The sequence below is a fragment of the Accipiter gentilis genome, chromosome 23, assembly GCF_929443795.1.
Source record: "Accipiter gentilis chromosome 23, bAccGen1.1, whole genome shotgun sequence".
Lineage (NCBI taxonomy): Eukaryota > Metazoa > Chordata > Aves > Accipitriformes > Accipitridae > Astur > Astur gentilis.
In genome coordinates this window covers 5418274-5433923 of record NC_064902.1, presented here as the reverse complement: position 1 = coordinate 5433923, position 15650 = coordinate 5418274, and the positions used below count along the sequence as shown (strand labels likewise).

The 15650-nt window shown below is 56.1% G+C and overlaps 1 protein-coding gene across 2 annotated transcripts in view; it reads right to left on the bottom strand.

Moving 5' to 3' along the window:
- The window catches only part of LOC126049882 (semaphorin-3D-like), a 28273-nt gene extending 18683 nt beyond the window's left edge, over positions 1-9590 (bottom strand). For both annotated transcript variants that reach the window (XM_049826997.1, XM_049826998.1), the window contains exon 1: positions 9391-9590. The gene's annotated coding sequence lies outside the window, so the exon portion shown is untranslated. The remainder of the gene's footprint in view (positions 1-9390) is intronic.
- Positions 9591-15650: the final 6060 nt, after the last annotated feature.

Genomic DNA, 15650 nt, shown 5'->3' with positions numbered 1-15650 from the left:
GGGTTAAATTAAACACGCCCGACAGCTTTAAATAATCAACTGTCCGGAGCTGCAACTATTTCTATCTCGGTTAGGAGAGGGAACTGCTGATGAGGGCAGGCTGCTGGGCGAGGGGATGTCTGGGGGGGGTCAAGATTTCATACTTTGGGCACCCATGGGGCCGGAGGGGGAGGACGTGGGTGCTCGCAGCCCTGTTTCGGGGGAGCTGGCAGTCATCAGGAGTGCCTTGGCGTAGGCGGCACTGGTGGTGACAGCACGACGCTGGGCTGACTTTGTGCCCAGCAGTCCACCAGTTGCCCTGGTCCCAGCAGTCACCCTATGCCCTCCTCTCCCTCCCCTTCCACGGGTGACCTGCAGGTTTAAGGCTCTGGGCTGTCATCTAGAGTCACCGTTTCACGGCATGGTGCTGAATTTTTCCTTCAGAGACAAAGTGCCCTGAAAGTCTTGCCAGAGACTGAGCAGCACAGGGAAAAGACAAATCCCTCCTGTTTGAGACATGCGGGTATGGGAGGGAGTTGTTTATCCGTGAAAGCACCAATTTCCTCCCGACAATGCCTATTTGCTGCGATGCCGCAAATAGTGTAAACCAGCCCAAATTTCAGAGGGGGGAAGGGCCACGGCAGTGGATTTATCAGGCCACAGATTGTCTCCCGAGAGGGAAGAGCACTCGGAACTCGAGTTCTCCGGTGATCCTGCGGCACTAACAGCAGCCCCGCGTGCTGCCTCCCTGCCCGGCGCAGCCCGCCATGTGCTCCGCCGCTTTCACAGGCCCCGATTGTGTCCCGGCTAATCCCCACACACCATTTGCAGCCTAGTGCCTTCTTCAGTTACACTGCGGGGCTGGCGGGGCCGTGGGCAGGAGGTGAAATGGTGGCCCCCGGCAGCTGGGGGACCTCAAGGGAAAGGAGCAAGGAGGGGGAGGAGAGGGGCTGCGCTCTGGTGTCAGCATTCAGCCGCAGTGACCCTCCCCACCGGGGGACGGAAACGCTGTGCTAGGCCTCACCGTGAGAGGGAACGGCCTCGGGGAGCTGAGACCCCCCCCCTCCATGGGGCTGGCGCTGCCCAAGGGTCCCAAGCCCTGGCTCCCAGACCCGAGCCCCACGCTCTTGAGACAGTCCTGCCTCCCCCCTGCCCGGCAGAAGCCCTGGGTGCGGGTGGTCCCCTCTCTGCCTGGGAGGGCAGGTACCCCTCTGCCAGTTTGGGAGCTGGGAGAAAGGAGTCTCGCCCCGGCAAAGAAACTGGGGAGGCAAAGCCAGGCAAGGAGGTCCAGCAGACAGGACTGCCGTGCCCTGCCATCAGGGAGTCTCCTCCTCTCCCACGGCTCAACCCGGGTGCCCGTCCCCGCACGGGCATCTGCAGGGTAGTCGGGTGCACGCCGTACGGTCAGTGCCGTGCAAACGTGGGGCCACCCGTGCAGGGAGCGTGCACGGCTGGAGGTGTTGGGTGCGTGCCTGGGTGTGCGCCCCTGCCTGCGGCTGTCCCTCTTCCCAAAGCGCTGCCTGTCCCCCTTCCTGCCCACGCAGGCACAGAAACCCTCCCTGCTCGCCCCAGGGCTTTGGTTGTTCCTCTGCATCCCGCGCAGGATGATGGATGCCCCGGCAGCTGCAGGGAGAGACAGCTGTCGTCCTTCTCCAACCGGGAGGACAAAGCCGCTGGGGTGGGCCCTCAGCTCCCTCCCTGCCTTCCTCCAGAGCTGCCTGGCCAGGGCAGGACCAGCGCCGGGAATGCCTGCAGTGGTGAGCTGCTCGCGGGACGGGGACGGAGGCACGGGACGCTCCTGCAGCATGACACAAGTTGGGACCATGAAAGCCAGCGCCAGAGCTCAAGCGACACCGGGGTGTCACGGTGTGCCCCGTGCAATGGCAGGGTTTCAGTGAACCCCTCAGTAACGCAGGTCACACCTGTCCATGCAGAGCTCCAAAGATCAAGGAGGAGCGGATTTCAGAGGGTTTGAAAGGAGGAACTGGTCAATAGAAGAGCAAGGCTGAGGTTGCTCAGGCTTCGCCCGCGTTTCTCTTCAAGGCTGGCCAGCGGGCTCCCTTCCAGCTGGGACATCTCCTACGCTCCCGCCTCCTGAGATTAAAGCCCACAATCACAATTAGCCCCGGATCACCCTTCCTTGCCAACCACCACTGCCGAAGGGAGCCAAGCACCACAAGCACGGAAGAATGAGTCCCAGCTGCTGCTGGCACACCGTGGCCCTTCGGCCGGGCTGCTCTTGCTCCGTGCCATCGGCACGTCACCCCTGCCAGGCAGGGGGGCTCCTCGCTAGTGGGTACCAGGTGATAACGGCGATGGAGCAGGGACAGCTCTGTGGTCTGGATGGTATCAGGGGGACTTCACTGCCTGTGGTGACACTTCAGAGCATGAGCGCTTTTCCCCCTTTTTTCCTTCTTACATGTGCTGATGTGCAAACATTCCTGGTCCCCGAGACCTGGCATGTCACATTAAGCACATGCCAGCTGTGCCGCTGCACAAACACGGACATTACGTAGCCTCTGCAGCTGGATTTTCTCCTCTCCTGTCACACGGACAAAGCAGTGTCCATCCCGGGCTGTGAACCCACCCATCATTTCTGCCCCGGACCCCGGCAGAGCCCCCCCTGTCTCTGCTCTTCTGTGCAGACGGGAGTTTTCTCTCTGCCTGGGGCCTTGGTAGGTGGGAGCCAAGCTCAGCTCCTTATCTTTGGCAGGGGGGGTAAACCTTTAGGTTTGGAAAGGCAAATAGGGCACCTTCTCTAACAGTGTTCATCTCCCTGAAGTTTCAGTAGCTTAAGGCGCGCTCCTTGGGAGCGCATCCTCTAAAAGCAAACGGGGAATTACCAAGCCCAAGGCTGGCCATGTTATTAATAACTGTTTATGAAAGGATAAGGAGCTGGCTTCACTTATCCCCCTTTCTTGGGGGGCCGCTGCCTCAGCCCCTACCTTTCCCTTCCTACCGCGGGAGAGAGGTGAAGCCTGCTCTGGTTTGGCTCTCGGGCGTTGGGCTGGGAAGGTGGCCCAGCAGCCGGGATTGTCTCACTGCACCGTGACAGGCACGGTGATGGGCTGGATTGGCAGCAGGTCCCGTGGGGCTTTTTGGTGTTCCTGAACGTGCTGCTTGAGCCGGGTCGTGCCAGTTGAGTAGCCTCCACCATTCCTGCCTTTAATTCACCCCAAGGGCATCCAGCACCAGGGAGATAGCGAGTCTAATGGGCAGAGAAAGCCCGATGCAGACGCAGCGCAATTGCACTTTGCAAGTCTTTTCTCACCTAAAATGCTGCCAGAATACAGGCAGCTTCCAGTGCCACCAAACGGTTGTGTCTGGGCAAATACACCTTGGGGAAAACCTAGGCAGGCAGGGACTTCTTGGGACCCTGCACACCCTCCGGCGCTCTCCTTGCCATACCAGTGCCGCATTTCCCCACCTCTGTTCACGGCTTTCGTGCCTGCGTCCGCAGCACAGAGCAGCGCTAAGGTCCTGCTGCCAAGCCCCAGCTCAGGCAAGCGCCTGCGGGATGCTGCCCAGGCCAGGGCTCCCAGAGCAGGGTAGCTGGCAGCGGCGCGGAGGCAAATTCGGAGAAAAAAGGCTGGGTCCTCCTCAGACAAAGCAGAGGGTCAGGGAGGTGGGTCATGCACGGAGCAATCCCGTCTCATGCTGGGCAGCAGCCGTACAGCTCATCTCAGCCCAGTCAGGGTTGACTTGGCGTATTAAACTCCAGATTAACTTGGTGTATTAAACCCTGGATTGACTTGGCATATTAAACTCCCAACCTGTCTCCTAATGAAATTGAGAAGCTTAAATTTTTTTCACGTTTGGGAAGGGCCTTGCCCACTCTCTGATGTTGTGTTAGAGAAAAAGTACCCAAATAAGGTAGCGAAGAGGCTCTGTGCTGCCCGCTCCGCTGTCAGGCCAGCTCCCCAAAGCCTCAGGAGTCCCCAGAGGCAGCACCACATTCCTCAGAGCCATTTATACCACGAGGCTGCCCGCCGGCTGAAAGCCACCCTTGTCACCTGTCCGCCACATGGCCTGACATTCAAAACAGCCCTCGGCAGGCTCGGGGAGCTCTGCCTCGCTCAGGACCTGTTTTCTGGGCTTCAGACTTTCCAGGCTGGGTCTGAGTGAATCACGCACGTGCTAAAACCTGGCAGGGGCTCCAAGGCCAGGAGTCAGCACGGACTCTAGCCAGGGACAGGTTTGCTAATGCTTCTTGCCCCAGGCTGGCTGAAAAGCCTCTGCTGGGGAGAGGGGCTGGGTGACACCCAGGGTTTTCATCCAGAACTTGCCAGCTCTGGGTCACCAGCTCAAACCTGGGCAGGCTCAGCCATCACCTAGTGTCACGGGCTGCTGGAAAAGAAGTGGTGGGCTCGGTCAGGGTCCTGGCGGGGACGTACCGACATCCTAGGGAGCCTCTCTGAAGTATCCCAGCAAAGAGCCAAGGGCTGGAGACAGCTCTGTCCCCAGGCGGGTCTCATGAGAGAACCAGCCCTGGGGAGCGCAGAAGCATCCCTGCTGCCTGGGCAGGCAGGCTGCAGTCTTTTCCAGCACCCCCAGGCCAGAGCATCTCGCTACTTTAAGCTGCCAAGGCATTTTTCAGCAAACCTGCACAATCTGTAACACGCGTTTTACTTCATTCACAGCGGGATTGTTGCTTCCCACCTCCAGACCTATTGGGCGGGGATGCTCAGCCCCTCTGGGAGAGCTGTTGGCTTTGCTGCATTTCCCCAGCTCTGATCCCAGGGCCATTCCAGGTGGGAGCTGGCTGTGAGGCACCTGCTCCGCTGCTCAGCGACCCGGCCCTTCGGCTTCACCATCACCAGCCAGCGACACGGCTGCCGGTCACGCTCCCAGGGCCTCTCGCTGTGCCAGCCGGGGCCGCCCGCCTCCCCCGACACATGAAAGCTCTGGAGTGTTTTCTTTTCATCAACAGGAGCCCTGCTCTCTGCTCTCCCCGGCCCGCTGCGCTAATTGGAACAGGCTGGACAGGCGTGGGGGGCTTTGCCGGAGAAAGTATTTTAATGAGGATGGAGGGTGCCTGTACTGTTATCTGCTTCTTCTCAGAGTCTCTTGGCTGGGCTCCTCGGTAATTACAGCCTGGATCGCCGGGTAAGCTCTCTGGCTTGCGAGCCTCGGACCCCTGCAGAGCACCACGCTCCCGCAGCCTCCTCAGCCGGCCGCCCTTTGCTCCGGCACGCTGCTCGGGGAGAAAGGGGACACAGCTTCGCCCGGCCGCGAGGTCCCGAGGGGCCGAGCGAGCTCCCGAGGGGCCGAGCGACCTCGCCGTCCCCACCCCAGCAGCTCCGCTGTGGCAAAAAAGGGAGCTGTCTGGAGCAAGGCTGCAACTTCTGCGCAGGGTATTTCTTAGGATCAGCGACCGGCAGAGACGCCGCAGATGGACGCGGGGCCGTTCGCCCCAGCTGGCTGCTCGTTCGTTCTTCCCCAGGAGACACCAGGTCAGCTCCAGGCTGAGCTGAAGATGAAGGCACATCTGTCAGGGGTTGGGGCAGGTCAGTCGCTGGGCGGCTGCCGGAGCTTTTGTGCGAGGGGAACCAGGGCGACCGCTGGCAGCAGCACGCTCTGAGGCAGACAGCTCTGCTCCTTGCAAGCATTTAACCGGCAAGCCAAAACAGAGATAACCCAGCCCAGCGCAGGGTCGCAAGTGGAGGCACCTCCTCACGGCACGGCTCCCTGTGCCAGCATCCCCAGCTGGCCAGGACAGCCCAGAAGCAACCACCACCGTGCACCATCCCCAGGACACAGCCCTCCTGTCCAACCTCAATTTCACGTGAAGGCCTCTCAGTCCTCCGTGTACTCATCTGCACAGCATCCAGCCATGGAAGGCCACCGTGGCTGTCGTTATTCCAGTGTGGAGCTGAGGCACAGAGGGACTAAGTGCCCTGCCCGTGGCCAAAGGGGAACCGTAGCAGGGCAGGGATTGACCCCAAGTGTCCCATCTTCCTCCAAAGAGCAGTTCATCCTCCTGCAGCACAAACCGGCTCAACACTAAGCCTGACTCTACCACCGCCCGTGCACAAGATAGCGTCAACCTCCAATACATGGTGGCAGAGCTGTCACCACCTGCCTGGTGGGAACACACACCGTGGGAAGACCAGCTCGTCTCTCAGTGGACAATGGACAGATTGAAACTGAAAGCTTTTTTTTTTTTTTTTCCTCCATGCTACAAAGTGCTCAGGCCAAATTAGCTGACATCAGTTTTCCTCCTGGAAAACAGGGAAATAAACCTGAACTCGACAGTGGGAGAAGCAGAGTAGTTCCTGCGCACAATAAATGGCAGCTCGCCAGCGCGCGAGACAAGAACAATAACCCCACACGGTCGTGTGCTTGTGAACGGCATTGTTTTAGGGAAACCATATCCTGGGCAGGCTCCCAAGTCAACTGTGGCTGACGTTGGTGACAATTGTGCTCCGTGCCATGCCATCCCGCTGGCGGAGCCGGGTTGTGCCGGCCCGGAGCGTGTGCGTGGCGTGCCGTGCCTGCAGGCACAGCGGAGCTGGGGGTGGATTGGGGGGTATGCGGGGTCGCTGAGCGTGGAGATGGCAGAGCCCAAATACCCTACAGTGCCCACATCGGGGAATAATAAAGGCTTATCTCTGCCGGGAATATGGAGTGCTCTCTCCCAGGTACCACAAAATCACTGTCATTCCTTGGCATCTAGCCACAGGTAGGTGCTGGATTATTATGGCTGCGATTTGGGATAATCTAGTCTTCAGGCAGGCAGAACGACTCGGTCCCCTGCGCCGTGAGCCCAGCTCTGCAACCTTATGCTGGTCATTTTGCCACTCTATGCTTCAGTTTCCCCAGGCAAAACGAGTCGGAGAAGGTACAGCCGGCCCCTGTGAGCAGGGCAGAAGCGAGAAGTAGGTGGGGAGGCGATGGGTGGCTCGCAGGGGCCAGGGAGGACCAAAGCTGGAGACCCAGTGCGGAACAGGTAACGCTGGTTTTGCCCTCTTTCCCACTGCAGCCTGTCCTCTGCAGCAGCTCCTGGCCACCCCGAGCAGGCTGGAGCGGGATCTCCCGAGCAGACCTCCTCCCAGAGGAGAGCTCCTCAAAAAGGGCAGGTGAGGCTGGGGATGGCCCCCATTCCCCATCCAAAAGCCGTCACCAGCTGCCCCCAGGGCCAGGGGGTTACTCAGCTGACTGATGTCTAGGTCTTTGCTTTCAACACCAGGTTCGTAACTGCGTGAGCGAGTGCCTGTAAAGACCCAATTACCCCATGCTCTCGAAGCCGCCTCTTGCTGTAATCCCAGCTGGAGTGGGGATAGACCAAACTTGGAGGAAGAGGCAGCTCCGAGAGTCCAGGAGCCAAGGTTTACAATAAATCGTCATCCTTGCTGTAAACAGCCCCCGAGAGGGTGTCACAGGAGCACGGCAGGGAGCGAGGCAGCCAGAAACCCTCACCGGCGAGAACATCTGCCAGTCCTGCTGGCTCAAGGGCTTGGTTTGGCAAAGAGCATCGTTAGCAGCGAGTCCTGCCGAGGACCCCGGGCTTGGCTCCCGCTCCCTCTGCTTGAGCTCAGCGCTGCTTGGCAGCCCCATGGCCTGGCATCGCCTCTTACCGAGCCGGCCGAGCCGGCTCAGAGCGTGGCACCCCCTCCGTGGCCTCCGTGCACAAGCACATTGGTATTTGGGAGAACAACTTGCATCCTTGGGGGTTTCCTGTTTAAATCTCAACCTAAGGAACCAGAGCAAACGATCCCTGTCTTGCATCCTTGTGGAATTCGGTGAGATTAGATTAGGGATGAATTCTTCCCATATTTCTTATAGAGCTGATATCTCTACCCTGGCTTTCAGATTGACTTCCCCATCCCCGGCTCATAAATCACAAGGGTGTCTGTGTCGTTTTCAATACCGTTGACTCTGCAGGAGAAATCTATACGTTACAGCAACCCATCATGTCAAGTCAGTGACCCGTCGGGGCTGCCAGACCCCCCCTCCATTTGAAGGCTGTGCGAGGCCCAGCCGGAGGAAAGCTGGGACACGCTCCACTTGGCAAAGAGAAAGCTCCCCGCGGCTTGCGCGCGGGTCGCGTGGCCGGCATGTGTGCAGGAGAGCTGCAATTCTGCGACCAAACCTCCCAGAGCAGCGCTTTCCCTGCTTCCCTTGGGCACGAGGCTGCATCAAAAACCGCTGGTTTCCAGCTCAGCAGCAATTTCATGCCAGTGCTCAGCGGCCAGATTTACGCAGTGATTCCTTATGAGCAATAAATCGCCTAACTAAACATAGCCGTGGCAGCAACCTGAGGCTTGCCGAAGCCCAGCTACACCCTGCCCGTGAGGTGCCTCCTGATGATTTCCAGTGGACAGTGCAGCCCTGGACAGGGCTGCCGCATACCTCCAGGAGCCGTAATTCATGCCAGAGGTGGTCTTATATTGAGGATAGGAAGAAATAACCCTCTTTGTCTTAACTTCATTTTCTCAAGTGCTTTGTTTTTTGTTTCCAGACATAAATAAACACGGAGTCTTCTCCCTCCCGCCCTCACCCTGAGTATCACAACTCCATCGCACTGAAACATCCACCCATCGCTTTCAAGACGCTCGAGGCGTGTGAGGCTCCCGACTCCCAGCCACCCGTCCCCGGGCTCTGCAATGCTTCCAAGCAGAAGGATCATTAGTTAAACAACTCCTTTGGAGAGCACCCGGCATTTCTCAGGCTCTGTTTCTTTTCTGCCTGCTATATTGTACGCCCCGAGGTTTCTGAGAGCTGAGGCATTGCAGAGAGGGAGTTGAAGAAGTACGATTTCCCTGTCCCGACAGATTTCACGCAGCGTGAGCAGGGGACAATTCCCCCCACGGAGGCTCTTTTTTCTCCTCGGACCAAGGCTGTCACAACCGCTTGGGGGCAAATGATTGATTTTTATTTGGGGGGTGGGGGAAATTCAACAAAGCTGTCTTTGAGCAGTGGAAAAGTCCCCAGCATGGGCTAGGCGTTTAGTGACGATCTGTCCACTATGGGATTTAGGGCTGTTAAACCTTAGCAGCAAAGCGGAGCATCGCAGTCAAGGAGCCCCAGAAAAGCAGCTCCGGAGACAGAGAGCAAGAAAACCTCCTGGGATCCAAGTCAAGGTATTAATAGATATAACCATAAAAGATTATTACCACAAACTCTTCATTGCATGCTACGGCAAACTGAGCGGCAGAATAAGCTCCGCTCTCTCTGTAGGAGCCGGGACAAGGCGAGTCCCTCGTGAGCTGCTCCGCGCACAGCTATAAAACGCGACGAAGCGGACCCTAAAACCAGCCAAGTTTACAGCGGGTCAGACCTGCTTCGGCCGCCCGGGCTGAGCTGGGAACCCTACCCCAGTCAGCTCTCCCGGGGCGAGAAACAAGGCAGCCCAGTGCAACCTGGGCTGCCAAGCTTACGAGCCACGAAACCCATCTCTCGGCTACTCACCGGCCAAGGAGCCCGCGGGATCTCGGCCGCGATGAGCCCGCCCTGCTGCCAGCCCAGTAACCTCCAGTTCGTTTGCCCCCAGCAAACCCAAAGCACCTGGAAGCTGCAGGGAGGAGCCGGGGGGGTGGGATGGCAGCCGGGGGCAGCCCCTTCATTCATAAAACCAGCCCAGGCTGCTGGAAAACCCTCTGTCCCGTTGCTGCCGGTGTGCTCAGCCCGGGATCCGCGAGCAGCAATTGCCATCTAGCGGTAAATGCATTTATTTGGCCGGGGGTTGCGAGCCTTGCATGAAGTCATAGGAAAGTATTCGGCTTTTTCCCCGGAATATTTCATTCCTGCGACTCAAGGCACACCTAATGGGGGTGGATAGTAATGCAGCCCATCGGGCGCATCGCTCCTTTTGGGTTTTTTTTCTTCCCCCCCCCCCCCCCCCCCCTTGTAAATTGGGAAACTGAAATGCAGCGGGGTGGATGGGGACCGGAGGCACACAGGCGCCGGCCCACTACTGTCTGGCAGGGGGGATTTTGAAAGGAAAGGTCCGGTTCACAAATGACTCGAGAGTGGAATGTTTCGGAAAGGGAAATCTGGGAGGGTTTGGGCTCCGATGGCTGCGCACAAGCACAGAGCGGTGGGAGCGGACCCGTGCCTCCAAGGACCCAATGTATGTGCTATGCATTTACAAGGGTTTGGGTTTTTTAACTCTAGACAAACTCTGGGCTGATGCTGTAGCCTGAACGCCCATCAGTGGCTGGGGAGCATGAGGTGCATTCCTGGAGCGCATTTGATTTGGTTTCATCTGAATGGAATCCAGCTGACGCGCTCCCAAGCCTGAGCTCTCCAGAACTGCTCCAGGACACAATCCAAAGTGCAGTAAAGTGGGGAAAGTCGGGAGATTGGTTTCAAAAGCGCACCTCTGAGCCAAATTAATGCGCTGAAGCAGGCACCCCCCAACAGGGCTTTGGAGAAAAGGGACTTTGCTGCCTAACCACCCGACACCCGCAGAGCTGCGTGGCCCCTCTCCTAAGCCCCAGCAATAGGGAGGACCCAAGAACTGCCCAAGATCCCAGTGGGGCCAGGGAGGGTGTTGGGGCCCTGGGGCACTAACTGGCCTCATCTGGACACCCACCCACCCACTTGCTGCCTGCTAGGCTGGGGTCTCCATTTAAGCCCAGGCCTGGGCCATGAGCCCCCTCCCGAGTTGTACTGCAGGTAGGTCTGTGCTGCATCCAGACTGCTCTCCTGGATGGATTTGGCGCTGAGGTAGGCAGCCCCAACTCCTGGATGGACCTTGGACCAATGGTACAGGCAGCTTTGTCACCAGCTTGTTGGTGGGACCTGTCACTACCAGCGCGCTGGTCCCGCTCGGTGGGTGAGGGGACACCGCCTACGCTGGGGGGACCCTGCTCTTGCCGCTCCTTCCTTGGTGGGAATCCAAACCACCCCAACACAGGCACTCCAGCTCCTCAGACTGAGCCTCTCCTCGCCTCCAGATCAAGCCCGGCATGATGCAACGTGAAGTCACACGGTACGTAGGCAGAGAGGCGTCCTGCGGCACGGGAGCTGCTCACCGGGGCTGTCTGCCACAGCGCTGTTTGTAAGGTGATGACTGGAGGTGGCTCCAGGGGGTGAGCTTCAAGCTGTTATCCAGCTCCCTGCCGTTTCTGGACCAGCCCATCCTTCCAAGTGTGTGTGGGATGGGGACTCTGTGCCCCGGGGGTGTGATGCTCTTGTTCCCCAGCTTCCCTGCAGCACGTCCAAGCGCTCCGCAGGGAAGCGAGGTGCGCTTTAACAGCTGGATGGGACTGGCCTCCTCCGGGCAGCAAAAGGGCTGAGGAACAAGCGCATGGAGCAGAGTCGCGCTCCTGGAAGCGATGAGACGTGCTTGCGGCAGCGCTGCGTACAGCTGGGTTGGTCTTTGTGTTGCTGATGCGCTTCAGCTCCCTGGGGATGGGGCCAGCCCTGTGTGCCCCAGTGCAAGAAGCAGATGCCGGTTACAGACCAGCATAATCACGGCAAGCTGCGGATCTCCCCTCCACGACTGGAAATGCTATAGAATCGCAGAATGGTTTGGGTTGGAAGCGACCTTTAAAGGTCATCTAGTCCAACTCCCCTGCTGTGAGCAGGGACTTCTTCAACTAGATCAGGTTGCTCAAAGCCCAGTCCAACCCGACCTTGAAAGCTTCCAGGGATGGGGCATCTACCACCTCTCTGGGCAACCTGCGCCAGCGTTTCACCACCCTCATTGTAAAAAATGTCTTCCTTATATCCAGCCTAAATCTACCCTCTTTTAGTTTAAAACTATTACCCCTTGTCCTATCAACTGCTTCTGCCTTTTTCCTCCGCTGGGAGTAACCGGCACAACTTACTCTCCTCCCAGCAGCACGTGCACCTCCCCAAGGGAGGAGGGCAGCGGGTGCCAGGGAAGGAAGCTGCACGAGTCGGTGGACAACGGCACGCCCAGGGTGGTGGGGAACATGTGTCGAGGGATGCGCTGCAGCAGCCGGACCCTGACAGAGTTTGAGCACTGGGAAGTTAGTATAGAAGGTGCGTGTCCTCTCGGCTGCCCATCGCTGTAGGGAAGGTTTTTTTCACAGTGTTGGTTCTCTGGGCCAGCGCTGTTTTACCCATGGTGAGGGGTGCTGCTGCAGGGCAGCCTGGTGCCATCTTGTCCCATTCAACCCCTTCCCCACACACCCCAGAAGCAGCTTGGCCAAACCGTATCCCCTTCAAAATGTGCTGGCAAAGAAGATCCACTTAGAATTTGGACAAGGGCTTGTGTCTGTGCTTATCTCGGCTATCCTGGTCATTATGTGACTTCTCATAGTGTCACTCACCTCCCTTTGAATCTTTGTGCTACTGGATGGAAGTCCATGAAAGTGCAGTTTCACAAAGATTATACTTGTTGACATTTGAAAGCATAATGTCCCCAGTGGAAGGAGCAAAGAATAGGATGGTCTTTCTTGTTTGTATATGGATAAATACAGAAATATATAACCTAAGTTAAAACGGGGGCATGATATGAGCAACAATCTCCTCTGGACATTGAACTCCTGTTCCTCTTATCTTAAAACATGTAATGAGTAAAATTGTTCATGATACTCCGCTGGTATCTTTCCATATTTAACTAGAGGCACGTACAAATTTTTATTGCTCTTCTCTTTCATTTCAAACAAAGAGAAGGCCTATGGATTTGTTTGAAAGACAGGTAAAAAGTGGCTAATTGCAATGTATTCACTCCTACAGATTTTACCAGTAGAAGAACTGTAGCCCACTCATGTTCTGCTTGCTGGTGTCCTGCGCTTTTGGGGGTGTCCTGGCAGAACTTTGCCTGCTGAGGACTTGCCTGAGGGTGAAGTCCAGCCGTACCTGCACAAGTCTGCAATGCCCCTGATGTCCGGCCGTAGCTGCACTTCTGATATTAGGCCAGGAATCCCTGGGGGCTGGGTTTTTTTTAGTTCACTTGCAGCTGAGTGGTAGAAACCCAATTTGTGGAGCATCAGGTTTTGCCTCTGCTTGAGAAAAACAGGGGGTTTAATGCCACCATTGATGGAGTGGGTGTGCCTGGGCTGTAGAGATGTGATATTTTTCTATGCCAAACCGTGTAAAGCATTTCAGAGAGGGTCCCCAAATGGACCTGCCAGGTCAAGACGACGTGGCCCGCTCTGGTCTCAGTCTTTGCGCTACCCCAGTAAGACACATTTTGCTCTCTCAGGTCCATGCTGCAGGAGGACAGGTACCTAGTCCTGTGCCCATCCCTTGGCTGGCTTTTTGGGCCATCTTTGCACACTCCAACCAGAGCTGCAAAGAGTAAGTGTGCCTGCTCTGCAGAAGGAGCAGTCATGAGCTTTTGTGGACCCCCGCCTTGGTGTCCCGCTGCAGAGGGAAGCAGCCCCACGGTGTATATTCGCTGCAGAGTGTTTGCTGCTGCCGACTCGCTCTGCTCCCTGCAGCCCATGCCCCCCTTGCCGTGGAGGTCCTGGGGGAAGCCGAGCAGGAACCTCACGTTAGCAAAAGGCTGTGTCACTTCTGCTCTCGGGAATGAAATCTGGAGAGAGCCGCAACTGAGATAAAGCAGCACTTGTTTCAGTCAACCCACAGCAGAAAAGTCCTGCTCCCACCTTGCAGGACAACTTGCCTCTGACTTTTCCTGGCTGTGTTGGAGCTGAGAGGGGCAACCCCAGCCCCATCTTCCTTCCCGCTGCACCTCTCCTCGCCTTGAGGCAGGTTACGGCTGTGGAGGGAAGCACATTCACTGCTTTCTCTCATCCCACCTTGCTCTTTTCTTTTTAGAAAGCACAGCTCCAGCTCTTTACATCAATATGTTCCACTTGCGAGGTCCTGAATCACCCCTGTATCAATATTAACAGGAATAAATACTGGAAATCAAAGACTGCCTACTTGCTTTACATTGGGAAAGGTGGGGAAAAGCAGCTCTTGCTCCAGAGACTCTCAGATGTCCGAAGGAGCCTCCTGCATACCAACCTTTGTGGCTGATGGAGCTCCGAGATGGCCCTTCCCTTGGGCAGGGGTCCAAGTAGAAGTGTCCTGCCTATGCCTCCCACCCTCTAAACGGTGAACTTCACCTCCCCTTTGGTTCCCCCCCAACCCGGCCAACATGAAGTCCGTGGCTCCTGTTGCCTGTTCCTAAAAACAGCCCTGGGCCGAGCACAGCCTGGCACCAGTGCTGCCAGCAGCCACGTCCCAGGAGCAGTGTCCTTCCTTACCCATACGGGCCATCTTTTTAAAGCCTTGTTCTGCCTTCTCTTCGTGGGGTTCCTTGCACACACACTTCCATTCATACCCACCTTAGTACTGGTTGCAGATCGGCCCAGCCCTCCTCCTGTGAATAACATCTCCGTGCCCATCAACTGCTCCAACACAGGATTCACCTTGTGATCTTTTCCAATACTCTTCCAAAAAATAAATTGTAATCTTCGGTCGTACTCGTCGTCACAGGATGGCACGCAAGGCACCATGCTGAACATGGCAACAGCACTAGCACGGTTGTGAATAATCTCTGAAATACAAACAAAATAATTATAAGATATAAAGGTAGTTACAATACAGCTGTGGCTTTAGGTGACCATCCTTTAAAAAAATATTAAAGACATCAAAGCCACTCTACCAGTGACAAATAGGCAGGGTTTTTACATCACCACCTATGCTGCTGTTTTCCTAAGAGAATATGACGTTTTCTGGCTTGGTGCTTCTTTTTAATGCTTTTAGCTTCTCACTCTATTTATCTGTTCCAGTTCATTAATAACCTCGTTCCAGTCACCTCACCCCAACCCCAGTGGAAGGCTCCTCCACATTCCCTAATCCTGGATATCCCCCAGCTGATGCACAGCATGGGCGGACATCACGCCTACGTGTACATGTACACACCTTACAGACACACGCACGTCTTCAAGGGAATACACAGAGGTACCTGCTGGGTTACCTTGGGGAACAGGAATTCAGAGGAATTAAGCCAATATCAAATGCAGGGATTACCTTGATTTCCCATCAGCTGGCACTGGGATACTCTCTTCGGTCTGGGCGAGTGGCGTTTTTCATGCCACATGCAGCACAACCCCTTGAAATCCCACACTTCTGTTAGTCAGTGACATGGCTTTGTTCCAACAGCTTAAGCCACAGCAATATTTGTGATTTCCCATAACCATTTACTATGATCCTTAAAATAATGGAAGCCAACAAATCAAGTATTTCTATGATTAATATAACTAACGGGAGGTAGCTCTATCTCCAGTGAGAGAAAAAAGTTTTCTCTTGATTGGAGACAGATGCACTTTGCAACTAGGGGTTTTTTTATTAACTTTTCCCCCCTCTTTTCACTGCAGTCTGTTCCTGCTCCTCTCTTGCTCCTGACTCAAGCCCTGGCAATTGGCCTACAAGGAAAGTGCTGTGTTGCCTCTCCTTTCCCATATGCACATCACGCTGACTACAAGCGAGCAAGCGAGCGAGCGCAAAGCTAAGCCAAGGAACATACATTATTTAGTGAGGTCCATCTGTCCAAAGGAAACTGCTCTTACATTTATCTGTTTTATTATCTTCTAATTAATTACGTATCATCAGTCGTTAACAGGTTTTCACTAAGATGGATGTACCCACTTAGCAAATTAATAAAATCAGATAGAGGTTCCTGCAGTTGGTGGTTGTGAAGGTTTCCTCCTATTTCGACTGGGAATGATGCTCTGTGGGTGTTCATTTTTGGCACACGCAGATGCCCGGTACCCCCAGGTGCAGGACAGCCTGTGCAG